Below are 26455 nucleotides of genomic sequence, written 5' to 3'. Positions count from 1 at the left end.
AAACTATGAAATTAATACATTATAAACCCAGGAACTGTTAAAGTGTTTTATGACATCAGGAGACTAAAAGTCACTAAGCTATTTGGAAGATTTCAGCTGTAGCTGTTTGCTACAGTCGAGTTAATCAAGATAACACTTCTAACTAAGTATCCGGTCTATTGTTATAGGTGTGAATCTAAACACAGCACCCGGCCGAGCTCTTTGTTCCCACGGAGCCCATTCTAATATTATGCAAGAGTGCTTGTTGACACTAAAACAGATGTCCCTTCCAGTCAAGCAAGCCGACATACGTAAAATATACAGAACTAGTCTTAAAATGCTTAGTAGTCTTTTTCTAAATTCAAAGATAGATATGAGCTTTTAGTCAAATATAGTTGAAGACCTTTAGTGGGATAATATGATCATTCTGTGTTTAAGGCCGAGGTTAATGACAACATCATTGATAGAGGGAATCTGACGCTTGAATTCCTCCAGAGGGGAGGGGATGAATTCTCCTAGAAGGGGGAACAGCTGATCGTGCGTTTCTTTTAAGTAATCTTAATGTGGTAGCACTTTACAATAATGACCCGTTATAAAGCATTTATAAAAGTTTATAAGCAGTTTGTAGACTATTAACAAATCATTAACAACCTGTTCATTGACATTTGTAAATGATTACTAAAACCTTTATAACTATGGTTACAAATCATCTATAAAGGTATTGGTAAGTAGTAAAACTATTCATGAATAAGCCATGTATAATACATCTGTAAATGATTATTAAATCATTTGTAACTGATGTTACATAATATACACAAGCTATTGGTAGCTTGTTCATGTTTAACATATGCTTTGTTAAACATTCCTAAAGTATCTATAAATCCTTAGTACATGTTATTATGTGCCCTATAGTAAAGTGAAGACAGTTCATCATTTACAACTGTCTGTTAATGTGTTTGTTCATGTTTAACATATGCTGTGTAAAACATTCCTAAAATATATATAAATCCTTAGTACATGTTATTATTAAAGGACAGCCATGTCACAGAGGTCTGTGTATTGGAGAGGAGGAGGTGGAGAGGGTCTTGAGTTTTAAATTCCTCAAAGTCACCATCACAGAGGACCTGACCTGGAGCCTCAATACCACAAGTTTGGTCAAGAGGGCCCAGAAGCGCCTCTTTTTTCTGAGGACACTAAAACGCAACGGACTTGCACAGAACTTGCTCATTAATTTCTATCGCTCCACTATCGAGAGCATCCTGACCTACGGCTGCACAGTGTGGTATTCGAGCTGCACCGATGTAGAGAGGAAAGATCTGCAGCGTGTGGTTAAGACTGCACAGCGGATTATCGGTGCAGAACTGCCTCATCTGTGTGACGTTCACTCACGCCGTCTCCACAAGCGAGCCTCGAGAATTCTCGAGGACCCCACACACCCCAGCCACCACTTGTTCGAGACCCTGCCCTCGGGCAGACTGAAGGTAGTTAGAACCAGAACAAACAGGCTGTCCAACAGCTTTTTCCCAAGGGCTCCAAATATGAACTAAATATGAACACACCATGGATTTTGTTTCCCCGATCATGATGATGATGACAGTGCGTTGGTGTAGACTATATACTGAGCAAGTAGTAAGGCGGAATTTTGCCGTTTTCAATACACGATAGTGCACTTGGTGATACAAGCGCGAAATTTGGCACAGATGTCCTTCATATGACCCTAATTGATAATCAACCTCTGGCCACGCAAAAATCCTAAGATTTCAAGATGCCCACCACCAGTTTTCAAAATGGCTGCAACTGGGCCAACATTTTGGACTATATCACTCTGCTGGGAATGTAAATCTTTGATTTACATTCCCAGCAGAGTGATATAGTCCAAAATGTTCTGAAGGTATTTCTACCAAGTAAGATAGAAAAAATGATATTAGGTTCCAATATGGCGGCATATTTTCCAATATGGCTGCCGATAAATTGCATAGATGTACATTCACATGAGCTTGTAGCACATGTATTTGTATTAATTACCATACACAGAATCAATTTATAGCACATTTTGAAGTGATTTGGTAGCTTTTTAATGACCTAGGGCAACAGACTTTTCAATATGTTCACCAATAAATACAAAAACCTTTGTTTTCTCAAACAGGTGCTGACCTTTTTCTCTTTCCGTGGAAGGACAAAACTGTATGGCATCTGCTGAACGCATGAAAGAAGCAAAGACCTGATGACTTTGATCCAATAGCTGATGCATTTTCATGAAGGGGGATCCATCTGAGGTCATTCGACAGCTTTTTCAAGCCAAGTCTTTGTGTCTGGGTAGCTCAGTCGGTAGAGCTTTCACCTTCGGATCACATGGTCATGGGTTCGATCAGGATCAGTGTATGAGTAGGTACGGTGAGTGTGGCGCTCCACCTCAGCAATACCAGGGGTCTATTAGACCCCTGCGTTCTCAGCTGATACTGACAATAAGTCTCAGACTTACTTAATATGAACAAGTGCAACTGCTATGACAACAGCGTCAGTATCTGAGCTGCGAATCATGATGTGTCAGATGCTATCCTCTGCAGCTCTTCCTCAGATACTGACATTATTAACAGTTTCACTTGTTCAAAGACTTGGCTTGAATTAGCTGTGGATTGCCTTTGGAAGGAGGGAAGGATCTCAGATGAAATTGTTCATGAAATTGCATCAGCAATTGTTCATGAAATTGCATCAGCTATTGAATCAAAGTCATCAGGTCTTTGCTTCTTTCATGCATTCAGGGGATGCCACACAGTTTCGTCCTTCCATGGAAAGGGAAAAAGGTCAGCATGGCAAACAACTCCAAATTAGGTTCGACACCTGTTGCAATAAATGATAAACATATGCAAGTCATTGAGGAGTTCATAGTACTCATGTACGATAGAACTTCATAGAAGTAGTTCCTACAAGGAAGTGAATGCAAGTGAAGTGCATTCCAAGCAGGACATATATGGGGCCAGTCACTCTTGTGCAGTCCTGTTTGCCAAATTATGCCAGAAGCTGACACGATGTGGATGTAAAAAAGCATGTTCTGGACACTGCAAATGCTTTAAATTTGGACGTATCTGCACACCCCTCTGTGGTTGCAGTTGCTAGTACACTGGCCTGTCACTTGCCCAGCCACCATTGTAAATGAAAATGTGTTTATAATGACTTGATAACAAAACAAAAAGTAAGCACTAAGCTTTCCAAGCTAATACATCACTTTCAAATGTTCCATAAATGGATTCTGTGTATGGTAATTAATACAAATACATGTACTACACGCTCATGTGGATAAACCATAAGCAGATGTGCCATATTGCCATATACAGAATATGCCATATTGGAACCTAATGTTATTTTTTATCTTACATGGTAGGAATACCTCCAGAACATATTCTCTTTTATTAAAATAAGCCCCGGCAAAGCGATATAGTCCAACACATTGGCCCAGTTGCAGCCATTTTGAAAACTGATGGTGGCCATCTTGAAATCTTAGGAATTCTGCATGGCCAGAGGTTGATTATCAATTAGGGTCATACGAAGGTCATCTGTGCCAAATTTCGCGCTTGTATCACCAAGTGCACTATCGTGTATTGAAAACGGCAAAATTCCGCCTTACTAAATGGGAAGTGGAGTTGAATGTTGTTGTAGAGGATGATGTCTTGGAAAATATATGATCTAATTGTCATAGGGGGGTTGAGAGACAATTATGGAAAGAATTTGACTGGTTAAAATAAGGTTCTTCAGGACCCCTCTGATAGTGTGCTTTTAAAGAAAATTCCACTAACAAATGCTGGAGAAACAGTGACCTGCTTGGTGAGCCTACTCCTATTTTGGGACTGCCCGGAAACAGACATTTTGAAAAAACATCAAAGCAGAACTAATGGATGAACAGTTGTTTACTACTGACCAGTGTTACATAAATGTATATTTTGTTGATGGTTGAAAGAACCTACTATTAATTGGATGCAGCCTAAACCTCCTACAATTGACCAGTGGTTACACAAAGTTAAGCAGATATATAGGATGGAACACATGACAGCCCAGCTACGATAAAAACGCCCTGTTGTTTAAAAAGAGATGGATGTCAGTGGCTGCATATCTGAATGCAGAGTCTACATGTGGGTAGATGTACTGCTGTGTTGTATTATTGTCTCCGCCAGGCCGAAAGGCATGGCGAGAGAGTATGTTTTAGCCCCTGTCCGTCTGTCCGTCCGTCCGTGTGTGTGTGTGTGTGTGTGTGTGTGTGTGTGTGTGTGTGTGTGTGTGTCTGTGAACAGCTAATCTCTGGCACCGTTGGCTTGATCGCAGCGAAACTGTGCACACACACTCCCTGGATGCCAGAGCAGAACCTCTGCCCCAAATGTTTCACATGGGCCTGTCATAGCGCCACCAGGAGGCCGATTTGTGCAAAACACATTTTTGGACAGTACTCCTACATATTTTGTCCAAACATCCTGCAAATCGATACACAGTATCTCTATAGTCATTAAACAAAACAGGTCTTTCAGATTTTTCAGATTCCATCCTGATTGGCTAAAATTGGCTTCCAAAGTTTGCAGGAGTACTCAGTTTTGAACAAAATGCCTCAAATCATGAACACAGCATGCAATTATCCGTGAAATTTTGCACGCACATTCCCACTAGGCCGAGGAAGAAATGCCACTTGAACATTTTTAAATCAGCCTCATGGTGGCGCTATAACAGCCCGATTCGTGTTTTTACCTATAACTGCACCGATCTGTGTAAAACTTTGTATGTGCACTCCCTAAAAGCCAAGGAAAAACCTTTGCCCTGCATTTTTCACATCTGCCCTTTATAGCGCCACCAGGAGGCCGACTTATGTAAAACACATTTTCGGATATTAAGCCTTCAGATTTTATCAATATTTCACGCAAATCGTTACACATGATCTCTATAGTCATGTGATTAAGACAAATCTGTTAGATGTTTCATATTCCATCCTGATTGGCTAAGATTGACATCTAAATTTTGCAGGAGTGGCCCGTTTTGTACAAAATGCCGCAAATCATGAACGCAGCGTCCGATTGCGGTGAAACTTTGCACGCAAGTTCGCACTACGTTGAGGAACAAATGTCACCCTTTTAACATTGCCCTATTATAGCGCCACCAGGAGGCCGATTTTTGCAACACTTTTCTTTTTTATATTGCTCCTACAACTTTTGTCCAAACATCATGCAACTCGGTACACATTATCTCTGTAGTCAAGTGATCAAGTTGGTTCCGTCCTATTTTTCCTATTCCATCCTGATTGGCCAATACCGAACATTTCTGGCCTACAACAACCTAACTGACCTGGCGGAGACCTGTGCTCCGAGGAGCACTTTTTCTAGTTATTATTGTCTCCGCCAGGCCGAAAGGCATGGCGAGAGTATGTTTTACCCCCTGTCCGTCCGTCCGTCCGTCCGTGTGTGTGTCTGTGAACAGCTAATCTCTCTCACCGTTGGCTTGATCGCAGCGAAAATGTGCACACACACTCCCTGGATGCCAGAGCAGAACCTCTGCCCCAAATTTTTCCCATGGGCCTTTTATAGCGCCACCAGGAGGCCGATATGTGCAAAACACATTTATTGATACTATTCCAACAGATTTTGTCCAAACATCACACACATCGGTACATAGTATCTCTATAGTCATGTGATCAACACAGATTTATCCGATTTGACATATTCCATCCTGATTGCCTAATATTGGCTTCCAAAGTTTGAAGGATTGGTCCGTTTGGAACAAAATGCCTCAAATCATGAACGCAGCATGTGATTTCCGTGAAATTTCACGCACATTTCTATTAGGTTGAGGAAGAAATGCCACCCTTTTCACATTGGCCTGTTATAGCGCCACCAGCAGGTCTAATTTTGCAAAACACATTTTTGGAACCAAATGCCTCAAATCATGAATGCAGTGTCCGATTGCAGTGAAAAGCCCTTGAACAAATGGCACCCTTTTCACATTGGCCTATTATAGCGCCACCAGGAGGCCACAATAACGTACCTGACCTGGCGGAGACCTGTGCTCCGAGGAGCACTTTTTCTAGTTTAATAAATCGATCCCACAATCTTATCCAGCAAACCTTTTTTCGTCGCTGCTTCTCTCACGGCTTCACAGCATGGGAAGCCTGTAGACTGAGTACCAAAACGCTCGTCCAAAAACACAGTCACCCCGGGGCAAATCCGACGGTATTCCTAACCTCAGTAACTATGTGTAACCCAGGTTTGAGAAATATAAACATGAGTATGCCCAGTGAGTAAACATTATGCAGAAAAACGTCAGCTAAGATAAGAACTTATTCTGAAATAGTACTTTTATTTTGAACATGTCACTTCCTGTTGAGTCAAGCTAAGTCTAGTGTGTAGAGCATGTGACTTCCTTTTCCTCATCCCATGAGAGACAGACAGACAGCAGAGCTGTGTGGAGCCAGAAGCCACTATATTGATTAAAAGTTACTAAAAGTGATAAAGTCAAGCTAAAAACAGTCCAGAAGCTGTTTATACATAAAACCACTCATCTGGGTGCAACCAGATGAGCCCTGACTTCGTGTTTGAAGTTAGATGAGATATACCAGCATGGTCAGGTTTTTTGGAACTGCTTGGAGTCTGATTCTGCCTTGATGAAACACCTTGATGGCGAGCTACCCAACCCAATGGAGATGAACCAGAAGATCAACTAGCATGCAGAAGAAAGAAAACTGAATCCACTGACTGCCTTGATACACACGTATCGTTCCAATTCACTCTACAGTGTGGTAGGACAAATCAACCGTGGGACCAACACACGCATACCACTTCCACAGTGGTGTGAACTGAAGACTGAGATTTAGGGGATTTTGTGAGAACTTGAATTTAGATATTGGCCAATTAGGATTTATTTTGTTTTTGATAACCCGGGTTGTATTTTGTATTTTTGTATTTCTAAGAGTATTTGAGTATGTGTATGTTTTTTCTAATTCTTCTATTTCATATTTACTCTGTGTTAATAAAAGGAAGTGGTTGCATTTAACCCTCCAAAGAGTACAACTGTGCAGTGGTGCTCATTCTGGTGTAATTAATGGTACCTGGCTCCATAGTCGATCCTAGCAATTTCTGGTCACTAGTCCAGTGTTTGTCAAGCTTTTTGGTGCCAAGGTACACCTGGCTTAGCCAAAATATCCCAGGGTACACCTAGATATATGGTGCGTATATATATATATATATATATATATATATATATATATATATATATATATATATATATATATATATATATATGTATATGTATATATATATGTATATGTATATATATATATATATATATATATATATATATATATATATATATATATATATATATATATATATATATATGTATATATATATACATATACACACAGATTATTGGGCAGGTATAAAGAAACCTTGACCATTACAAATATATACTGTCTGAATGAAAGCCATAATATTTTGGCACACTGAGTATAGCAACATTGTATGCCTTTCATTGCTTTCAAGGCAAAAAACAAACCATGTCACTCTGCCTTTCATGAATATTCAAGGCAAAAAAAGTACCATATGTCATTGCTATGCGCTAACTGCTAGCATCAAACTCTGCTGGACTTGATAGTTTTAAACTCTCTAAAATGGATCTAAAATGTTGTGCTTACCTCGACAATAAGTGTTGTCCCTATCTACTTCAATGGACTACTTTATTTGGGCTGTTTGCTGATTCTTTTTTTTTAACGAGGCAACGAGCAACGACAACGAGCGTGCGCACACACACGCACGCACGCACACACACACACACACACACACACACACACACACACACACACACACACACACACACACTCTCCAGGCTGCAGGCAACCCTGGCAGTCAGTGGCTGCACAGGACAACATATTTGCATTCCTGTGGGTGATGGTCCCCTACACTGAATGGACTCGGCCGTGGCTGTGTGTGAAACGGATGATGGCCGTATCGATTGACGGACGCGCTATTGTTCTCGAGGGGGTGGTTTCACACGTTCTTCAAAGCTCACGGTACACCTCGCAAGTATCCGCGGTACACTTACTGTACCATCTACCGCGGTTGACAATCACTGCACTAGTCCAAACCCAACATAACTATAATAAGTATTTACAGTTATGCCACTTGATATAACCACTCTAATGTTGTAACAAGGATCATACAGGTTACATATGCTTAACCTAACCTTATTCCTAAACGTAACCTTAGTAAAACAGTGCCAAAACCTAAACTTATTTCTAACCTTATCAGTAAAACAAATACAAATACAAGAACCGCTGGTTCTTGTATTTGAAAAAAACAATGGGGCCATTTGTTTTGGGGCGAGTCTTCTAAACGTGCAGTGGCACCGCTGAAGAAAGTGTTTTTGTTTGGTGGAGCCAGCACAAACAAAGAAAACATGTCCTTAATTGTCTCCGCGAGGCCGAAAGGCATGGCGAGAGAGTATATTTTACCCCCTGTCCGTCCGTCCGTCCGTCCGTGTGTGTGTGTGTGTGTGTGTGTGTGTGTGTGTGTGTGTGTGTGTGTGTGTGTGTGTGTGTGTGTGTGTGTGTGTGTGTGTGTGTGTGTGTGTGTGTGTGTGTGTGTGTGTGTGTGTGTGTGTGTGTGTGTCTGTGAACAGCTAATCTCTGGCACCGTTGGCTTGATCGCAGCGAAACTGTGCACACACACTCCCTGGATGCCAGAGCAGAACCTCTGCCCCAAATCTTTCACATGGGCTTTTTATAGCGCCACCAGGAGGCTGATTTGTGCAAAACACATTTTTGGACATTACTCCTACAGATTTTGTCCAAAAATCCTGAAAATCGGTACACAGTATCTCTACAGTCATTAAACAAAATACCTCTTTCAGATGTTTCATATTCCATCCTGATTGGCTAAAATTGGCTTCCAAAGTTTGCAGGAATGCTCAGTTTTGAACAAAATGCCTTAAATCATGAACACAGCATGCAATTTCCGTGCAATTTTGCACGCACTTTCCCACTAGGCTGAGGAAGAAATGAAATGAAGAACATTTTCAAATCAGCCTCATGGTGGCGCTATAACAGGCCGATTTGTGTTTGTACCTATAACTGCACCCATCTGTGTAAAACTTTGTATGTACACTCCCTAGAGGCCAAGGAAAAACCCTTGTCCTGCATTTTTTGCATATGCCTTTTATAGCGCCACCAGGAGGCCGACTTCTGTAAAACACATTTTTGGATATTTATTCAAAATTTCACGCAAATCGGTACACATGATCTCTATAGTCATGTGATCAAGACCGACCTGTTTGATTTTTCATATTCCATCCTGATTGGCTAAGATTGACATCTAAAGTTTGCAGGAGAGGCCCGTTTTGAACAAAATGCCACAAATCATGAACACAGCGTCCGATTGCGGTGAAAATTTGCACGAATATTCGCACTACGTTGAGGAACAAATGCCACTTTAACTTTGCCCTATTATAGCGCCACCAGGAGGCCGATTTTTGCAACACTCTTCTTTTTTATATTACTCCTACAAATGTTGTCCAAACATCATGCAAATCGGTACAAATTAACTCTGTAGTTAAGTGATCAAGATGGTTCTGTCCGATTGTTCTTATTCCATCCTGATTGTCAAATTCCGAACATTGCTGGCCCAGAACTACCTCACCTGGCGGAGACCTGTGCTCCGAGGAGCACATTTTCTAGTTTGGAGATATTTTACAATTGAGACGCCAAAAACCAGCACAGCAAAGTGCAATGTATGTGAAGCCAATGTCCCGAGGGGTGGACAAAGTTTTTCTATGGAAGTCCATAGGTCCAAAAATTAAATAATAAATATCTCAATGAAATAAATAATAAACACAATGATATAAATACAAAATACAATTAAATAAATAAGAAATACAAGGAAATAAATAAATGTATTTATTTATTGTGTATTTTTTTTTATATCATTGGGTTTTCTATTTATTTCTTTGTGGTTCTTATTTATTTCATTGTAACTTTTAATGTCAACCTATATATATTACATGATGCCACTTTTAGCTATTTAATCAAGTCCATAGGTCCAAAAATTAAAAAATAAATACCTCAATGAAATAAATAATAAACACAATGATATAAATACAAACTACAATGAAATAAATAAGAAATACAATGAAATAAATAAATCTATTTATTTATTGTGTCATTTTTTTAATATCATTGGGTTTTCTATTTATTTCATTGTGACTTTTATTTATTTCCTTGTGACTTTTAATGTCAACCTACATATATTACATGTTGCCACTTTTAGCTATTTCATAAGGGACATTGGTCCAAAAATGTTATAACAAATACCACAATGAAATATATAAAAGACATGATGATATAAATAAAAAATGCAAATAAATATATAAATACATTTATTTATTTTTTAGTGTTTCCATTTAATTGTGCTTTTTATTTATTTATTTTTGGTATTTATTAAATGTTTTTTTTATTTCATGCTGTCTTTTCAAAAGAATGGCTTCCCATTTACCGAATCATGGTTTGACATCACCGTCTGTCAATCAACAGGAACGGGGCGGGACCATAGGGCGGGACCTATTTTCTGATTGGGTAATCCCTTGCTCTCGATTATTTTGGTCTGTCTGCAAACCACCTCCGCCATTTTTAAATCTCAGTAAATATGTCACTAGTGTTTTTTTTTATGTAGGTAAAGTATTATAATCTTTAATGAAGTAAAGTTATGGCAGATTTGAATGAGTTAAGGGATGCGATACTTTAGCAGATCAGATGGAGAATGCCAGTTTATCTGCAGATGCTATTTTAATGCGCATTGAAGATCTCTTGGAAATGCTGGGGAGTATGCGCTCTTGCAAGATATAGATGCTGATAAGCAAATAGTCAATACTCTAAAAGCGATTGAACACCGAGTTGATATGGAGAATGTCAAAGAAGACGTGACCGTGTCATTGGCCGCCACTGGTGTTGGACATCCGACGCTGGAAAGTCCACTGGATATACTCCATATACATCTAGCCAGTGACTGTCAACCCAATAGATCACTGGTGTCTTTGGAGTTTCACCTCGTACTATTCGAAGGAGACTGGCATAAAATGGTCAGAGGTGAGTTTACAATAGAATAATCACGTGTGTTATTATCGCAAATGCAAAAGCTTGCAGCCTGCAATCCATAATGTTAGTGTTTTTTGATCTGAAGATGCAAAAACCTCTTTTCAATCAGTGTTAAGTTAAAGGCTTACCCGGTAGACCTAGTTATATTGTAGTGATACTATAGGCTGTGCTAGGAGGGTGCTTTATAAAGCAGTGCTATAGCACCTCCCAAGAATAGTAGGCTAGGCTAGTATGTACAGTAGCCTAGGGCCTAGGCTGTGTGTGCGTTACAGTTCATTTGTATCGTTCGTCTGATGCGCCATGGTGATGTGTGGATCTGGTGACCAACGGTGAGGTTTCTGTCGCTGACTGACTTTACTATAGCCTAGTGTACAGGACCTGTACACTAGGTACTGTACACTGTACTACAGGTCAGGCGTGCATGTACTGCATTGAGCTATAGACAGTTTGATTAACATTATTGTGTGTGTGTGTATACAGCCTGCATGTGAAATTCACTTCCTGACCTGTAGCCTATAGAATTTACTCAATGCGTAATAATACGCGGCTGGAAACCACTGCGGTAACGTGAGCCAGGCGGCTGACGGCTGTCGTTACCGCAGTCAATTGTTTCGGCTACATATCAGGCGCCGCGCACGGGTCTCATCTCATCATCATCGTCATATTATTATCAGTCATGACGTTCTTTCACCAGAAATGAGCGCGTTCTTTTGTGTGTTCTTAATTGTGTGAGGCGAGCTCTCTCTGGTGCGTTAGGAAATGCGCACTGGGAGCGCACTCACGTATTAGTTTGTATTGGCCTGTGCGATCAGTGCTATCAGAAGGCTTCCCTAGGCTTAATCTCCCTCTTTAACTCTCGGGTGTTCCAGAGGCAACAATTACAACCACCCGAACGATAACAATAATATCATGAATGTCGCTGATTCTTTGATTGATGTGCAATTGCTGGTGTATTGTTATGCACAATAGTATTTTGCATACAAACTTTTTGTTTTTATGCGCGATTGCATTTGGTCACGGCATGGGTGCATATAGGTTATCCAGTTCTGTACCCGTAATTAATATTCAAGCTCCCCCACACCATAACATACTCGACCCTATACAGATTGTTCAAACGAACGTATTATATTGTGTAATGATCATATTGACACTGTTTTCTTACAGGAATTCTGATCTGTACTCCAGCAACTCCAGAGGGCTACATATCAAAGTAAGATAATGTACAAGGAAGTGCAATTTTACTGTTGTCTTGTGTTTTACACTGTGCACAATTAGTCTGGATGATGATGTGCTGTAACATGGAGTTGATTAAACAGACTGCTGTATGTAAACATACACAGGACTTCCACCACACTGACTCTGATGACAAACCCTTCAGTACGTGCACCAACCAATCACAATCGATATCACAACATATACTAGATGGTGGTAGGTAGAGGAGAGTTAACTGTATGGATCTGATCTGACCTTAACATAACCCTAACTTTGACCTCACTCGAGACATAACAATAACATCCCACCTTAACCTGAAATGGAGATGAAAAACGTTACTTGTCATCATCACGTTTTGAAACTGTAAAGAATTCCAAAGAAATCTGGATGCCTTTTTTAATATATTCATATCATTTGAAATATTAACTGGTGTGTAGTATACCATAATTGTGGCAAGCGTAGATATTAATATCAAAGGAGATGTTAGTGAACCAAATGATTTGGAATTATTCACTTGGGTAAATATTATGAGGGAGACAGGTTGGGTTGGGGCAATTAAAGAAAGGACTTCAAAACATATTTTATATGTATACAGAATATACATCAAATGATGATCAAAATTCTCAATATTCTATCATTTCAGGTTGATCAAGACTGCTGTGGACTGGGAGGGCATTTACCGTACATCGAGATCCAACTCCCTCACCAATGTAGTGAACAAGAACTTAAATATCTGCCAGACTCTAATGTTCCATATGGCCATGGCAGTTTATCTTGAACTGTAGACATTCTCTAAATTATACTTGACTGACTTATGTGAGCAGTACCTGAATGACAACGGGTACAAATTAACTTGTTTGCCAGATGAATACCGACACAAAACATAGAATAGTAGTAGAATAGTGGCATGGCTTATTGTGAACACTTTTCTGCATACATGGCTATTAGATCTTACAGAGAAATCTCAACAGCAATAGACAAGGCATGTGTTGACCCTCGTGTGAGACATATCTTCAGACTGTCAAAATGTTAATCTAGAATAAAGCCTTGACTGGGAGCTTTAGAAAAGTCAGTGTGTAATTTTTTTTAATTGGGAAAATCGGCCCATTTCTCAACAGAACCTGTCTGCTTATACATTTTCTAGCTTTGTATCAAATTTGGAATGCCCATCTAGTAACTAGCCCATCCCCTTGCACAACAAAATGAGTACCCACACAATTATTTAACTGGCATCAACGTTGCAGTCGTGCCAGTTTGTTTACATGTAATGCCCATGTGAAAGATGTACCCTTGTGCATATGGATACCCATCTCTTGATGTCACTACTTGAAAGAGCTTGTGGTGGCAGATATGTTTCCGTTTCTGTATTTCACGTTTAAATTCACTGTTGCTAGTGTACTAGGATTGTCACTGGCAGCACAAACAATTGCCCCAAGTTATTTCACTAGTGAGATTACTCCATCTCCATTTTACTTGACTATGGAAAAACTGTAAAATACAGTGTGTACTTTCATGTCCCATGATTTACTTTGAATACATTTTAGCAGGTACAGTCATTTACCCACACTACCTCATGTCTCATCTTTCCCGTTTCACATAACCTTGCAGAAATTGACAGAGCAAAGTTGAGGTAGAATTATTTATTAAATTCCATTAACATTCAAAGTCAGTGCATTTTTGTAGTGCAAGTTTACTCGGGTCGTTCCATAGACCCCTTAACAGATGACGTCACATTGATAAGAACCAGTATGCGCTCAATGAAACCCAGTCTGTCAGGTCTCGCTAGGACGCGCCTCAACAGTCAACACACAAGAGGGGGTTGAGAAAAAACAGGTTGAGAATTGACGCAATTACCTGTGCATCCAGTCTCAATGTTGGTAAACAAATAATTGGTCTATAGTGCAAGTTAACAGGAACATGGAAAATAAACAAATTTGACAACGTATAAAAAATAAGTGCAACGTTTTGAACAGGAGTCCAAACTAACAGTAAAATCGCTTTCTGTAATTAGTGAGGAGTTTCACTAAGGGAAAGTATATGAACAGTGCAATTTTATAGTAGCAGCTTAACACTGGCTAATAAGCCTCAATACATTATAATTGTATAATGTACTTTTACTCCACTACAATTATTTGAAAACTTACTTGCAGATATAAACGATTACATTATAAAACACATTATAAAACACACATTAACCACGTTATCCCCATTTTATACCAAGGCTATTTGAAAAGGGAACATTTTAGTACTTTTGGTACTTTAAGTACCTATAACACCACCAGTACCAATACTTTTGTACTTTTACTCAAGTAAATTTGAATTCCAGACTTTTACTTGTAACAGAGTACTTCTACCTTGCAGTATCTCCATCACTGGCGCATAGTCACACCCTACGCCATGCCAAAGCCAGTGTCACTGGTGGCAATACAGGCCTCAAATTCATGAACAAACACGTCATACTCTTCGTAGTGGGCTGGCAGTCGAAGGGTTTGGAAACACATGGAGGACGTCGGGAGAGCCTTGTGGACCACTTGTACCACCATCTCCTGCATCTTGTTGTTCATCGAATTCCACGCGATCCAGAACTTGAGCAGCTCCTTCAGCTTTTCAGAGGAAGCTATAATGAAGGTGAAAAAGGAATACCAAGAATTAACACAAGATAGATAGTTGATCTACAAGCTCACAATGCATCACGATGTGTTTGGGAGATCTGCTATCTTTACCATTTTTTAAAGCTGTCAGGTTTTGTTTTACATTGAATGTTCTAAATTTAAATACAGGAAGGAGAGCACTGATATAAAAAAAATGACTTCATAATTTGTACTTTTAAGCATTCATGTCACCACTGCCAGGTAACTACACAACCCAGACCTACCACTACCAAAGTGTCAATGTGCACTAACCATGATCACATCCACCCCTTTAAAATTGTAGCAATGACTGAAAATGGCCCCTTTGTCAAATCAGTTTACAAATGCTGTCTCCCATTTTCACTTTGATTATAGCATTCAGGTCCACTACTGCTCCCAATAAGTTATAATGATTACCACTTTCGATGTATGTCCGGAGGTACCCTGCCACTCTGCACTTCTCATCCAGAGTGCACTGGGCGTCGTGGTCATCCGCAGTCTCATCTAGGACTGGCCACACTATGTGTTCGATGATGAACTGCAAAAAGAGAAGTTTTGTCTTTAACCACATGTCACATCGCAATGTTCTGTGAGCTTGTAGACCTGCGGTTTCCACCATTTTTGCCCGACACTGTGGTGCACCACATTAGAAACTAATGCTAGTGGTTAATTGATTTCTTGCAAAAATAAAGATGGCTAATTAGTGTGGTTGCCCAACAGGGCAACCAGACTATAGTACTCTACTAAAAAAACTTTGGACCGCATCTCCTCCCACAGTTTGTATCCCCCATATATATCAAATATCAAAATGACCGTCTTGAACGGGAATCGTGCGCTTGTATTTTGCTAAGGGATTGGTTGAATAGTTTAATTGATATTAATTTATTAATGAATTACATTTCCCCATCCACTTCAATGGAAAATGGGAAAATGAAAAAACTAGATTTCAAGTATTTCTTTCTCAGAAACCGTAAAAGCTAGAGATACCAGATTTGGAGGGAAGGTTCATAATTTATTGCAAAATTATTCAAAAAAGAATCACACCAGTCAGCCTCATGGTGGCGCTATAACAGCCCCCTTTACGTTTTTGCCTATAACTCTTGAACCGTAGGTCGTAAAATCAAAATTCCTTTTTCCCTAGATTCCTTGGGTCAACACGCAACTTCCCATATAGGCCACGCCCATTTGCGTCAGGATAGATTTTCCGCCATTTTGAATTTTCTTCAAAACACACTTTTTGCTCCTTTTCCTTCAAATTTTGTCCAAATCTCACACAAATCAGTATACATAATCTATGGACCCTTGCGATAAATATCTCCAAGCGGCATTTTGATAGTCCTTACCATTCATCCGTAAATGGCTTCCAAAGTTAGCGGGAGGAGCCCGTTTTACAAAAAAGGCCACAAATCACGAACGAAACGTCCAATCGATCCCAGATTTGAATCACATGTCGAGGGTGGTTTACTCAACGAATCCCCAAAAGCATTTCCAATTTGATCCATAGGGGGCGCCACAAATGCGTAAAATGTAACCGTTTGATGCAAAAACATGATTTTCGGGGGGATCAATCCTCTCAAAATGAAACGCAAGCCATCTCAGGAGTGACGACACAATGTAATTGGCGCAGCCTCCGACGTTATTCCTCCCGACGTATTCCTCGAGTCCCGGCGGCCGCGACCCGCGACCGGCGTCGGCGCAACCACACTTTGCAATTTCCCCGGAATTGCGACGCGTCTAGTTTAAAATGAACTTAGATGAATCGAATGCAATTGATAGAATAGCCAAAACAAAAGCAGAGCGGTGCAGCCCTGTGTCAAACCAGTTTCTTTGAGTGCTGCCCTGAAGTGTGATGCATCTGCAATATTGGTGAGTTTATCATCATTTAATACAATCAGATAGGCTGCTTTCATGATTGGATGAATGGGCGGTTAATGGATGGTGTTGCAACTACGATGTGGACAGCTCCTGTGTGAATGACCGTTACCTCTGCAGTGGGTGCACTTTCACAGTCCCTCGGGAACATAAGGGGAATGGTGTCTGGTCTCTGCGTGAAGAGACCCCAGACCTGGGTATCCTTCAGCCCCTTCTTCAGCTGCCTGATCTGTCTGCTACTTCGCCGAATGACCTAAATCAGAAATCATAGTTACCTGGGGTGTGGTGGAATCATGACATCAAAATAACTCTGCATCCGTTATTCACTGTTAGTGTGTTAGCACATCAGTACTCACAGCACAGAGGAGAAGACGGTCATAGAGCCATCTTCTGTTGGTCTGGGAGAAGACGTCAATGTCCCATAATAGGGCCAGCTGGTTAACACCTGCCACCTCCTCCTTCGTCAGCTCTGCATCGCCTTCGAGCTGGTGACAAAAGTAACAAATGTACATTTAACATTCACAAAAATGTTTGTTATGATCACACATTTGTATCAGTTTTAGGTAAAAATGTAGCTTAATTGCTGGTTTACACTAGAGACCCATACATTTCAAGTGATGTGGAAGAGAGTGTGGAGGAGGTATTGGCTGTTGAGGGTGTGTGTATTATTGTATGCAAATACATTTTTAGGTGCAAATATCACGGCTAAAAACCAAGACATTTTGTAAAAGACAGAAATCATATCATACCAACTGAATGGTGCTGCGAATGTCCAGGTCAAAAGAAGCCTCACCGGTGTTCTTACAGTATGAGAGGCATTGGGAACCACTAGTAGGAGAGCCTGTATAGAATCATTGACATATTAAGGTATTGAGTGCTTTAAAATCTAGCCAGTTGACAGGACTGGACTAATGTGATCTTCTGGTATTGGTTAAAATTCTAGATTACTTGTGATTTTCTTATGGATTGTTTTGGTAGTCCTGTAAAAAGAGTTGCAATAGTCTAGCCGGCTTGTGATAAAAGCGTGGATAAGCACTTCTGCATCTCTCAGATTTAAAAAAGGTCTTACTTTAGCCATGTTTCTCAAATGAAGAAAGGCTGTTCTTGTGACCTTGTTAAAATGGGAATTATAATTTAGGTCACAGTCTAAGATCACACCTGTTATGACCTGTCTAGCCAGAGATCCAAGCATTGACTGTAATTTGTCTATCAGATTTGGGGCCGGTGAGGAGAATCTCTGTTTTTCCCTTGTTAAGTTTTAAAAAGTTATACACATCCAAATATGGATGTCATTAAGGTAAGAAGTGAGATCACTCAGGGCATTGGGGTTGTCTGGTGAGACGGATGTATGCAGCTGGGTATCATCTACCTGCTATCTGCTGGTAGTTGACAAACGATAATATACAGTAATATGCAAAAACATCATACAAGAGTAGTAATAAAAGGTAACGAATTTGACCCCATTTCTGTGCCAAAATTGGGTTCGGTAAGATCCTTCTGGTGTTGTGCCTGTGTGTCTTTTACGCAGTAGTCTGACAGGTACATGATTTCTCGCGTATCTTGAAGACCAGGCCTATTGCAAGTTGCTTTACTCTGTCCTCTATCCTGAGTCATCCCACCCTAGCATAATGAGCAGGGAGGGCAGACATCTGCCCTCTTCATCTCCATCCACTGGTCAAGTGGAATAGCAGCATTTTGGGCACAGTATAAGTAACAATACTGTCCGTTTCCTGGGATAGGGCTGGTGGCACTAGCTGCATTTAGAATTGTTCTACCATTCGGGCTGCCCAAGGCCCTTGGACAGGTCAACCAGCTCCCTGATCTTACTTTGACTAGAGTCTATCTTGATGAACTGAACCCCCTTGTGTTTTTGGGGTTATGAATGTTACAAAGTTTTACAACTTTAGGGATACTGATGAACCTAAGACACAACGTGTCATACTCTCCACACCTGGTGTCAATTCAGATTTCCTTGAATACTTGAAGCGCTCTGTTGTTTTTCCGCACCTGGTTCAGTGTTTGGCCAGTTTCTTTCCTCAGTCTCACCAAGTACTCCGCCAGCCTATCCACTCTGTCCATCCCTGGGATACTGCACACTTCCACAGCCTGGTAAATATATGATACATCATACATACAACATGCCATAATAGTTTGGGTACAGGGAGAGACAGGGCTGCAGAGTGTAGAAGAATCACACATAAAGAATGCTGCATTATTTTAGGTACAATGTCTTGCACATAGAAGTATATTTGACTTGGTGAGGTTGGTGTATTGTAATAACAATACCTGTCACCACTGTCCTTCCTGTATCTGCTGGTGTCTGAACATGTATCCATGCAGGCTTTCTGGTTGTCAGGACTCCCCTCCACACAGAAACAGGAGGTTATTAATATTTTAATTCAAACATGGCAGATCTACAAGGTCACAACACTATGTGACTGGTTGTTTAGGTAGATAATCCACCATTTATCATGCATCCAAGTGTACACATATCATTTTACATCCTAGATCAGGGGTCTTCAACGTTTTCAGGCCAAGGACCCCCTAGCTGAGAGAGAGATGAAGCAGGGACCCCCTCTATATTGTATATTATATTGTAAGTTGTGTTTCAGATAAACTTTTACTGCTCTTTTCCCCCCTCTACACCTTTAAGTCTTTGCCAAAAATAGCTGATCTACAAGCTCACAACGCCTCGCAGATCTGCTATTTTTGGCTAAAGTTCTCATCAGAAAAGGGATGCCAGGGTTCAAGTGGTTAAAGTAAAAATACTATTACACAAAGATTTGGCGGACCCCCTGTAGTAAGTCTGAGGACCCCCCGTTGAATACCCCTGTCCAAGATCATCCATAAACTTTAAATGTGTATCTAGTAACAACGTTGTGTTTTTTAAGAACACAGAAAGCATTCAGACTCCATTACATGCAGGTAAACAAAAGTATGCAGCTAACATAATAACAAACACCAATTAATTGATATGTCTCATATCAAGCTCTGATATATATGCTTAAATAAATGAGAATATAGGCTAAACCAACAGCTTACCAGATCAACACAAAACGTTCAAGTCTACGGTCAACGTGGGTCTAACAGATCCCACGTTGATACTATTGTGGCTAACTAACAGTAAACTTTTTTTTTTTTACATGCAATACAGCCCAAAAGCCTTTAAAGACTCCGCTGACAAACACAGAACAAACGTTTAATTACCAAATTAGTTGTTGCGTTATTTCTTTACCTCTCTTTCTCTCTGTGTGCAGCATTCAAGCAACTTTTCCCTTTCTAATAAACGTCGAAGACACTAATAGATAAAATCGATCGGTAAATAAATTAACCAAAGAAACAAAGACATGGGGCAAACAATAGTAAATAAAAAAATAACAACTTAAAGCAGTTAAAACGGTCACGGAATACAACGTGGGTTATTCATAGTTAAAAATAAGGAGTTATTGTTATGTTTATCATAGACGCGGAAGTGAACCGGAAGTGAACCCCGCTCAGCCGGAACTACTCCTTGTCCAATGGGCTTCCATCATAGGCTTCCATGCGCAATCGGCTTCTCAACAATCTGTTGCTTTGGTTTGAATGAGTGTTAAATTTAGACCCCGGCCATGATCCCGCCCCGTTCCTGTTGATTGACAGACGGCGATGTCAAACCATGATTCGGTTAATGGAGCCATTCTTTTGAAAAAGCCATGATTATGAAAAGTCAGCATGAAATAATTAAAGACACAATGATATAAATAAAAAAGCACAATTAAATGAAAAACACAATCAAATAAATACATTAATTTATTTATTTCATTGCATTTTTTATTTATTTCATTGCGTTTTTTATATATTTCATTGTGGTATTTGTTATAACATTTTTGGACCAATGTACCTTATGAAATAGCTAAAAGTGGCAACATGTAATATATATAGTTTGACATTAAAAGTCACAATGAAATAAATATAAAACGCAATAAAATAAAAAACATTACACAATAAATAAATAGATTTATTTATTTAATTGTATTTTTATTTATATCATTGTGTTTTTTATTAATTTCATTGTGGATTTTATTCATTTCATTGCGATATTTATTTTTTAATTTTTGGACCTATGGACTTGATTAAATAGCTAAAAGTGGCATCATGTAATATATATAGTTTGACATTAAAAGTTACAATGAAATAAATAAGAACCACAAAGAAATAAATAGAAAACCCAATGATATAAAAAAATAGACAATAAATAAATACATTTATTTATTTCCTTGTATTTCTTATTTATTTAATTGTATTTTGTATTTATATCATTGTGTTTATTATTTATTTCATTGAGGTATTTATTATTTAATTTTTGGACCTATGGACTTCCATATTTTTCATTGTATATTCTCTTCCAGTAGGCTTGGCTTTGTATCATATACAGCGAGCTGTTCCACCTTGTCTGAACGTCTTGCTGAAGACGTTTTGTGTCCTGCCCTAGCTCTGTTTGAATGTATTACTGTGCAACTTGAGAATGTTTGAAATTAGTCACTATTATCCTTGCATTAGCGAGGGCATCATGTACACTGCGCTGGGAGAGAATCCCCTCGTGAACAACTGCAGCCCAAACTATCAACCGGATCGCCTTTTTCATGTTACTTGCGTTGTCTCTCAAAACCACATGTACTTCAGCCAGCGTGATCTTCCAGTTATCCAGCATCTCCTTCATTACGGGGCCAGAGCTCAGCTCTGGACCTGTTTTATTATTCGCTTTATTCTGTCACTTCTTCTGCCACTTTTCGCAGTTCTGGGTGAACCGTGCTGTCGCTTTTTACGAAACTCGGCCATATGGTAGATGGTCATGAAAAACGATCAAGAAATAATTCTCACAATCTTTCGTCCAAAGGTGGCGCTATAGCACTCAATTGAAAAATGCCAACTTTGAACAGGTACAACTCATGCCCTGTTTGACCTACAGCCATGAAACTTGGATACACATATGCGTCTCCTCATGCTGAACAACTTTCACCCTCTGACTTTTGACCTCTGACCTTTAGATCTCCCACCATTTTGAATTATATGAAAAACAGTCATTGGCTCCTAACTTCTGCATTTTTTCACTTATGGAAAATCCGTTGGAAATTTTTGTAGGCAGTGGTCCAAAGTTCAAGTGTTAAACGTTTCGTGCAGATTGCTCAAAAATCCCAGGAGGAGATAGATTTTAACTATTACAGTTTTATGAAAATTATTCGTCTGTGCCTAAAACATACATGCAGACTCACATTTCTTTGAAACTTTGCAGAAATGTACAGGGTCATTCCAAATATCACTGAAACCAATCTTACTCCAATTGGCCAAAAGGGGGCGCTATAGCAATTTTTTAAAAAGGCAGACTTTAAACAGGCATAAGTCATGCCTCGTTTGGCCGAAAGTCGTGAAACTTGCTTACACATGTGCCTTGACTCATGAGGAACACACGTATCGATTTGACCATTAAGCTCCGCCCTTAGATTTTCCGCAATTTTGAGCAGTTTGAAAAATACTTGTTTTTGCCAGTTCTGGCTTAACCGTGCATACGCTTTTTACGAAACTCGGCCATATGGTAGATGCTCATGAAAAACTACCAAGAAAAAATTATCACACTCATTCGTCAAAGGGTGGCGCTATAGCACTCAATTGAAAGTGCCAACTTTGAACAGGTACAACTCATGCCCTGTTTGACCTACAACCATGAAACTTCGATACACACATGCGTCTCTTCATGCCCGACAACTTTTGTGGTCTGACTTTTGACCTCTGACCTTTAGATCGCCCACCATTTAGAATTTTATGTAAAACAGTCATTGGCTCCTAACTTCTGCATTTTTTCACTTATGGAAAATCCGTTGGAAATTTTTGTAGGCAGTGGTCCAAAGTTCAAGTGTTAAACGTTTCGTGCAGATTGCTCAAAACCCCAGGAGGAGATAGATTTTAACTATTACAGTTTTATGAAAATTATTCATCTGTGCCTAAAACATACATGCAGACTCACATTTCTTTGAAACTTTGCAGAAATGTACAGGGTCATTCCAAATATCACTGAAACCAATCTCACTCCAATTGGCCAAAAGGGGGCGCTATAGCAATTTTTTGAAACGGCAGACTTTAAACAGGCATAAGTCATGCCTCGTTTGGCCGAAAGTCGTGAAACTTGCTTACACATGTGCCTTGACTCATGAGGAACACACGTATCGATTTGACCATAAAGCTCCGCCCTTAGATTGTCCGCAATTTTGAGCTGTTTGAAAAACACTTAAACCCAGGATTTTTCAGCTATTTGCGTGAAACTGTATCATCTGTGTGATCTCCTTTTTCACAGTTACTTGTCTGTTGGGCCAATGGCGTCTCCCTTAAATGAATGCCTCACAATCTCAAGGTCGCCAGTTCAAGCCTCACTTGATGCAGACTTAATTGCAAACAACATGACTGTATCAATGAATACATGTGTGACAGGGTCAAAGCAGGGGGGTGAAACCAAATTGTAACATTTTTTATTGATGATGAAAAACCTGTATTACGCACTTAAAAACATCATTCTCTTAACTATATTTCTGCACTGCATGTTTTATGGTTGACAATGTATTTCCCCCCGGTCCCCGAGCCACTTGACATTGGACTCCCCTATAGGCTGTGTGACATTGGCCTTGTGACAGGGACGGCCAATGTCCCCAGGTCACGCTGGTGGCAGAGCGAATGAGGGCGGAGTAGGGTGTGGCCCACCTTATTCAAAAGTGAGCGCGAGCCACTTGGACAGCAGAGAGACAGGCATACAGGGCAGTGTGGAAGTGACAGCCAGAAGGGACGGTTGTGCACAGGAGGAGCAGACATACCACGGAGCAGAGGTGGGGAATACAGTGATCGCGGCACATACCAAGCCACCAGCAGCGGACGGTGAGCAGACGGCGCAGTAGCAGCAGAGACGGGGAGGACAGACAGACGAACCAAGGAACGGAGGAGAGGTCCAGTGGCGATAACGTTGCGCGCTTCACACCCTCAAAGCCAGACGTACAGTCTGGCGGGCGAGTAAGTGTCCTTCTATGCAACGTTACCTTTATAAACCCACGGTCCTAAACCTCATATGTGAAATATACCTGAACAGATGAACTGGTTCTAGTTTCTATGATTGCAGGCAATACGCACGAAGACAAGAAGAGACAGTGATTCCTGGCCTAAACCCCCGCTCCAGTTAAACCCCATATAAGGACATTCCCACCTTTTGCATTGAACCGTGATGAGTATATGACATATAGCAATTGAATTGGCACTTGGCACTTTACTGCTTCAGTAATAGTTGGCACTTTAACGCTAAATTCATTATTTATTTGCTATAGTTTGCACAAGCCCTGTCTGTTTTTAGTGTTTGGTGATTGTCTGTATTCCTGTATTTTAGTTAGTTAGTGGGCGCATTAGGAGGTTGAGGTTTTAGAATTAGTGTTATATTTTGTTTATGCTTTTCAATATTTTATGACTTATAGACGCCACTGTATTAGCTTAATAAAATAGATTACCTTTTTATACAAACCTGTTTCCGTCCAGCTTTCTCCAAGGGATATGTGTTGAAGTGTTGTTCTCATTTAAAAGTATTGTACTTACCTGGGTAAACTCGAACCTGTGAATAGCCTAAGAAAGAGTGTTACAGAGGACCCTACCTCTTAAATAAAAAGGTGGCGTAGTCTTGCAGTACCTAACAAACAGTATTATTCTCACAGTAATTACGCACCCCGCACTTTACCGTGCAACTGATATTTTATTGTTGTGAGTTTAATGTGTATTGTTATTTATTTATTATTGAGACAAAGTAAAGAGTGTCAGCATTCTAAAAAGAAGTGGCAAGTTACATGTGACAACCTGGCCACCGTCACATATTTGGCGTAGCGCGGCAGGACTGGGTAGAGAACAACACAAAATCCCTAAGAGAAACTGTATTGAAATTTTGCTGTTTTGCTGCTTTTTGTTTTGTTTTGTTTGGTTGAATCAAGAAAGTAATGATGATGATGCCAGTGTATCCAGGGGCACCGTGGCTACCTAAGTTTTCGGGCATAGAAGGTGAGGAGAAATACAGGGAATGGAGAGAACAGATTAAAGGATTATTGGGCACTCAGGATTTAACAGAGGAGAAAAAAGTTGCTTTTGTAGTACAGACCCTTACTGAGGAAGCTAAGCGACAAATTAGTGTAATTGACAAGGAAGATCGCAATACAGTGGCCAAAGTCTTTAAATGTTTAGACACGTTGTATAAAACATCTGTTTCTGCTTCCCAAGCTCGTGCCTTGTTCTATGGCTGTGCGCAACGCGCAGGCGAAAGTGTGCAGGCTTATATTTTGAGGCTTAGAGAGTTGTTCTGCGGGCTGCGGCGGCTCGACCCAGACACCGCTCCCTCCGATGCCATTCTGCGAGAGCAGTTACTTGTAGGACTGTCTGAAGGCCCTCTGGGTCAAGCCTTAAGAATATATGCCCGTCGAAACCCCACAGAAGACTTCGCCGCCCTAAAAAATGAGGCCTTCCTACTAGACACTGAACATAGAAGAGAAGGGACTGCTGAAATCTTGTGCCATGCTGTTAAACCTGTCTCTATCCCCACACCCTCACAGGAATCTGAATGGAGAGAGAAACTGAAACAGGAGATTATGGAAGACGTCAAATCGCAAATGCAGGGGTTTACGCAGGAGCTCATGAAAGAGATCAGACCGCTCCTTCGACCCAACACCACCGATACACGACCTCGCGGTTCGCCTCCATCTGAACGACGCCGGGAGCCGTACCAACGCAACGAGTGGGATGAGGGAGGTAGGCCGATCTGTAGGAGCTGTAGGCAGTCTGGGCACATTGCTCGCTTTTGTAAATCTGACCCCAATCATTTAAACTAGTACGCCCTGTCGCCGAGGTCCGGGAGACAGGGGTGCAGCGCGCACTCGCCAGATCAAGGGCTAATGAAGTGTTTATTGGGGACTGTCCGACTATTGGGATCACTATGGGAGGAGTCCACTTAAGGGGGTTACTGGATACTGGGTCACAAGTCACATTAATGCAGCAAAGCTTATTTGAGGAAAAATTCTCACACCTAACGTTGGGAAATGGGCCCCTTGTTTTTAAATTACGCGCCGCTAATGGTCTTGACTTACCGTACACTGGCTATGCCATATTGGACCTAGAGCTGGAGGGAATGAAGATCCCAGGGAGAGGAGTTGTAATCGTGAAAGATGAACATTGTACTCAACCGCTGATTATTGGGATGAATGTCGTGAACGCTGTATGGCATGCCCTCTTTAAATGGCCTGGGAGGCCTGTGTTTCCATGTCAGCAGGGAAGGACGCTGTGGAAGGACGCATTCGCCACCTGTAGGAGGGTGGAGGCAGTGACGAACGAAGATGGGTCCATCGGTTATGTGTGGCCGGTCGGCCGGCGGAAGATTCGAATCCCCGCGCAGAGTGAAGTGATGATCTGGGGCCGCGCTTGGAGAGGACCAAATGGAGCGGACTACGAGGCCTTGATGGAAGCCTTGCCGGATGGAAAAGATTTGGGAGTGGCCCGTGCCCTCGTCACGGTGCGCCACGGACGTGTTCCCATACGAGTGTGCAACCCACACGCATATAGTCTGGTCCTGGACCGCCACCAGAAGCTGGGGAGGCTGTACCCGGTG

The sequence above is a fragment of the Gymnoscopelus microlampas genome, assembly GCF_963454915.1.
Source record: "Gymnoscopelus microlampas genome assembly, chromosome: 10".
NCBI lineage: Eukaryota > Metazoa > Chordata > Actinopteri > Myctophiformes > Myctophidae > Gymnoscopelus > Gymnoscopelus microlampas.
Note: the sequence above shows the minus strand (reverse complement) of the source record.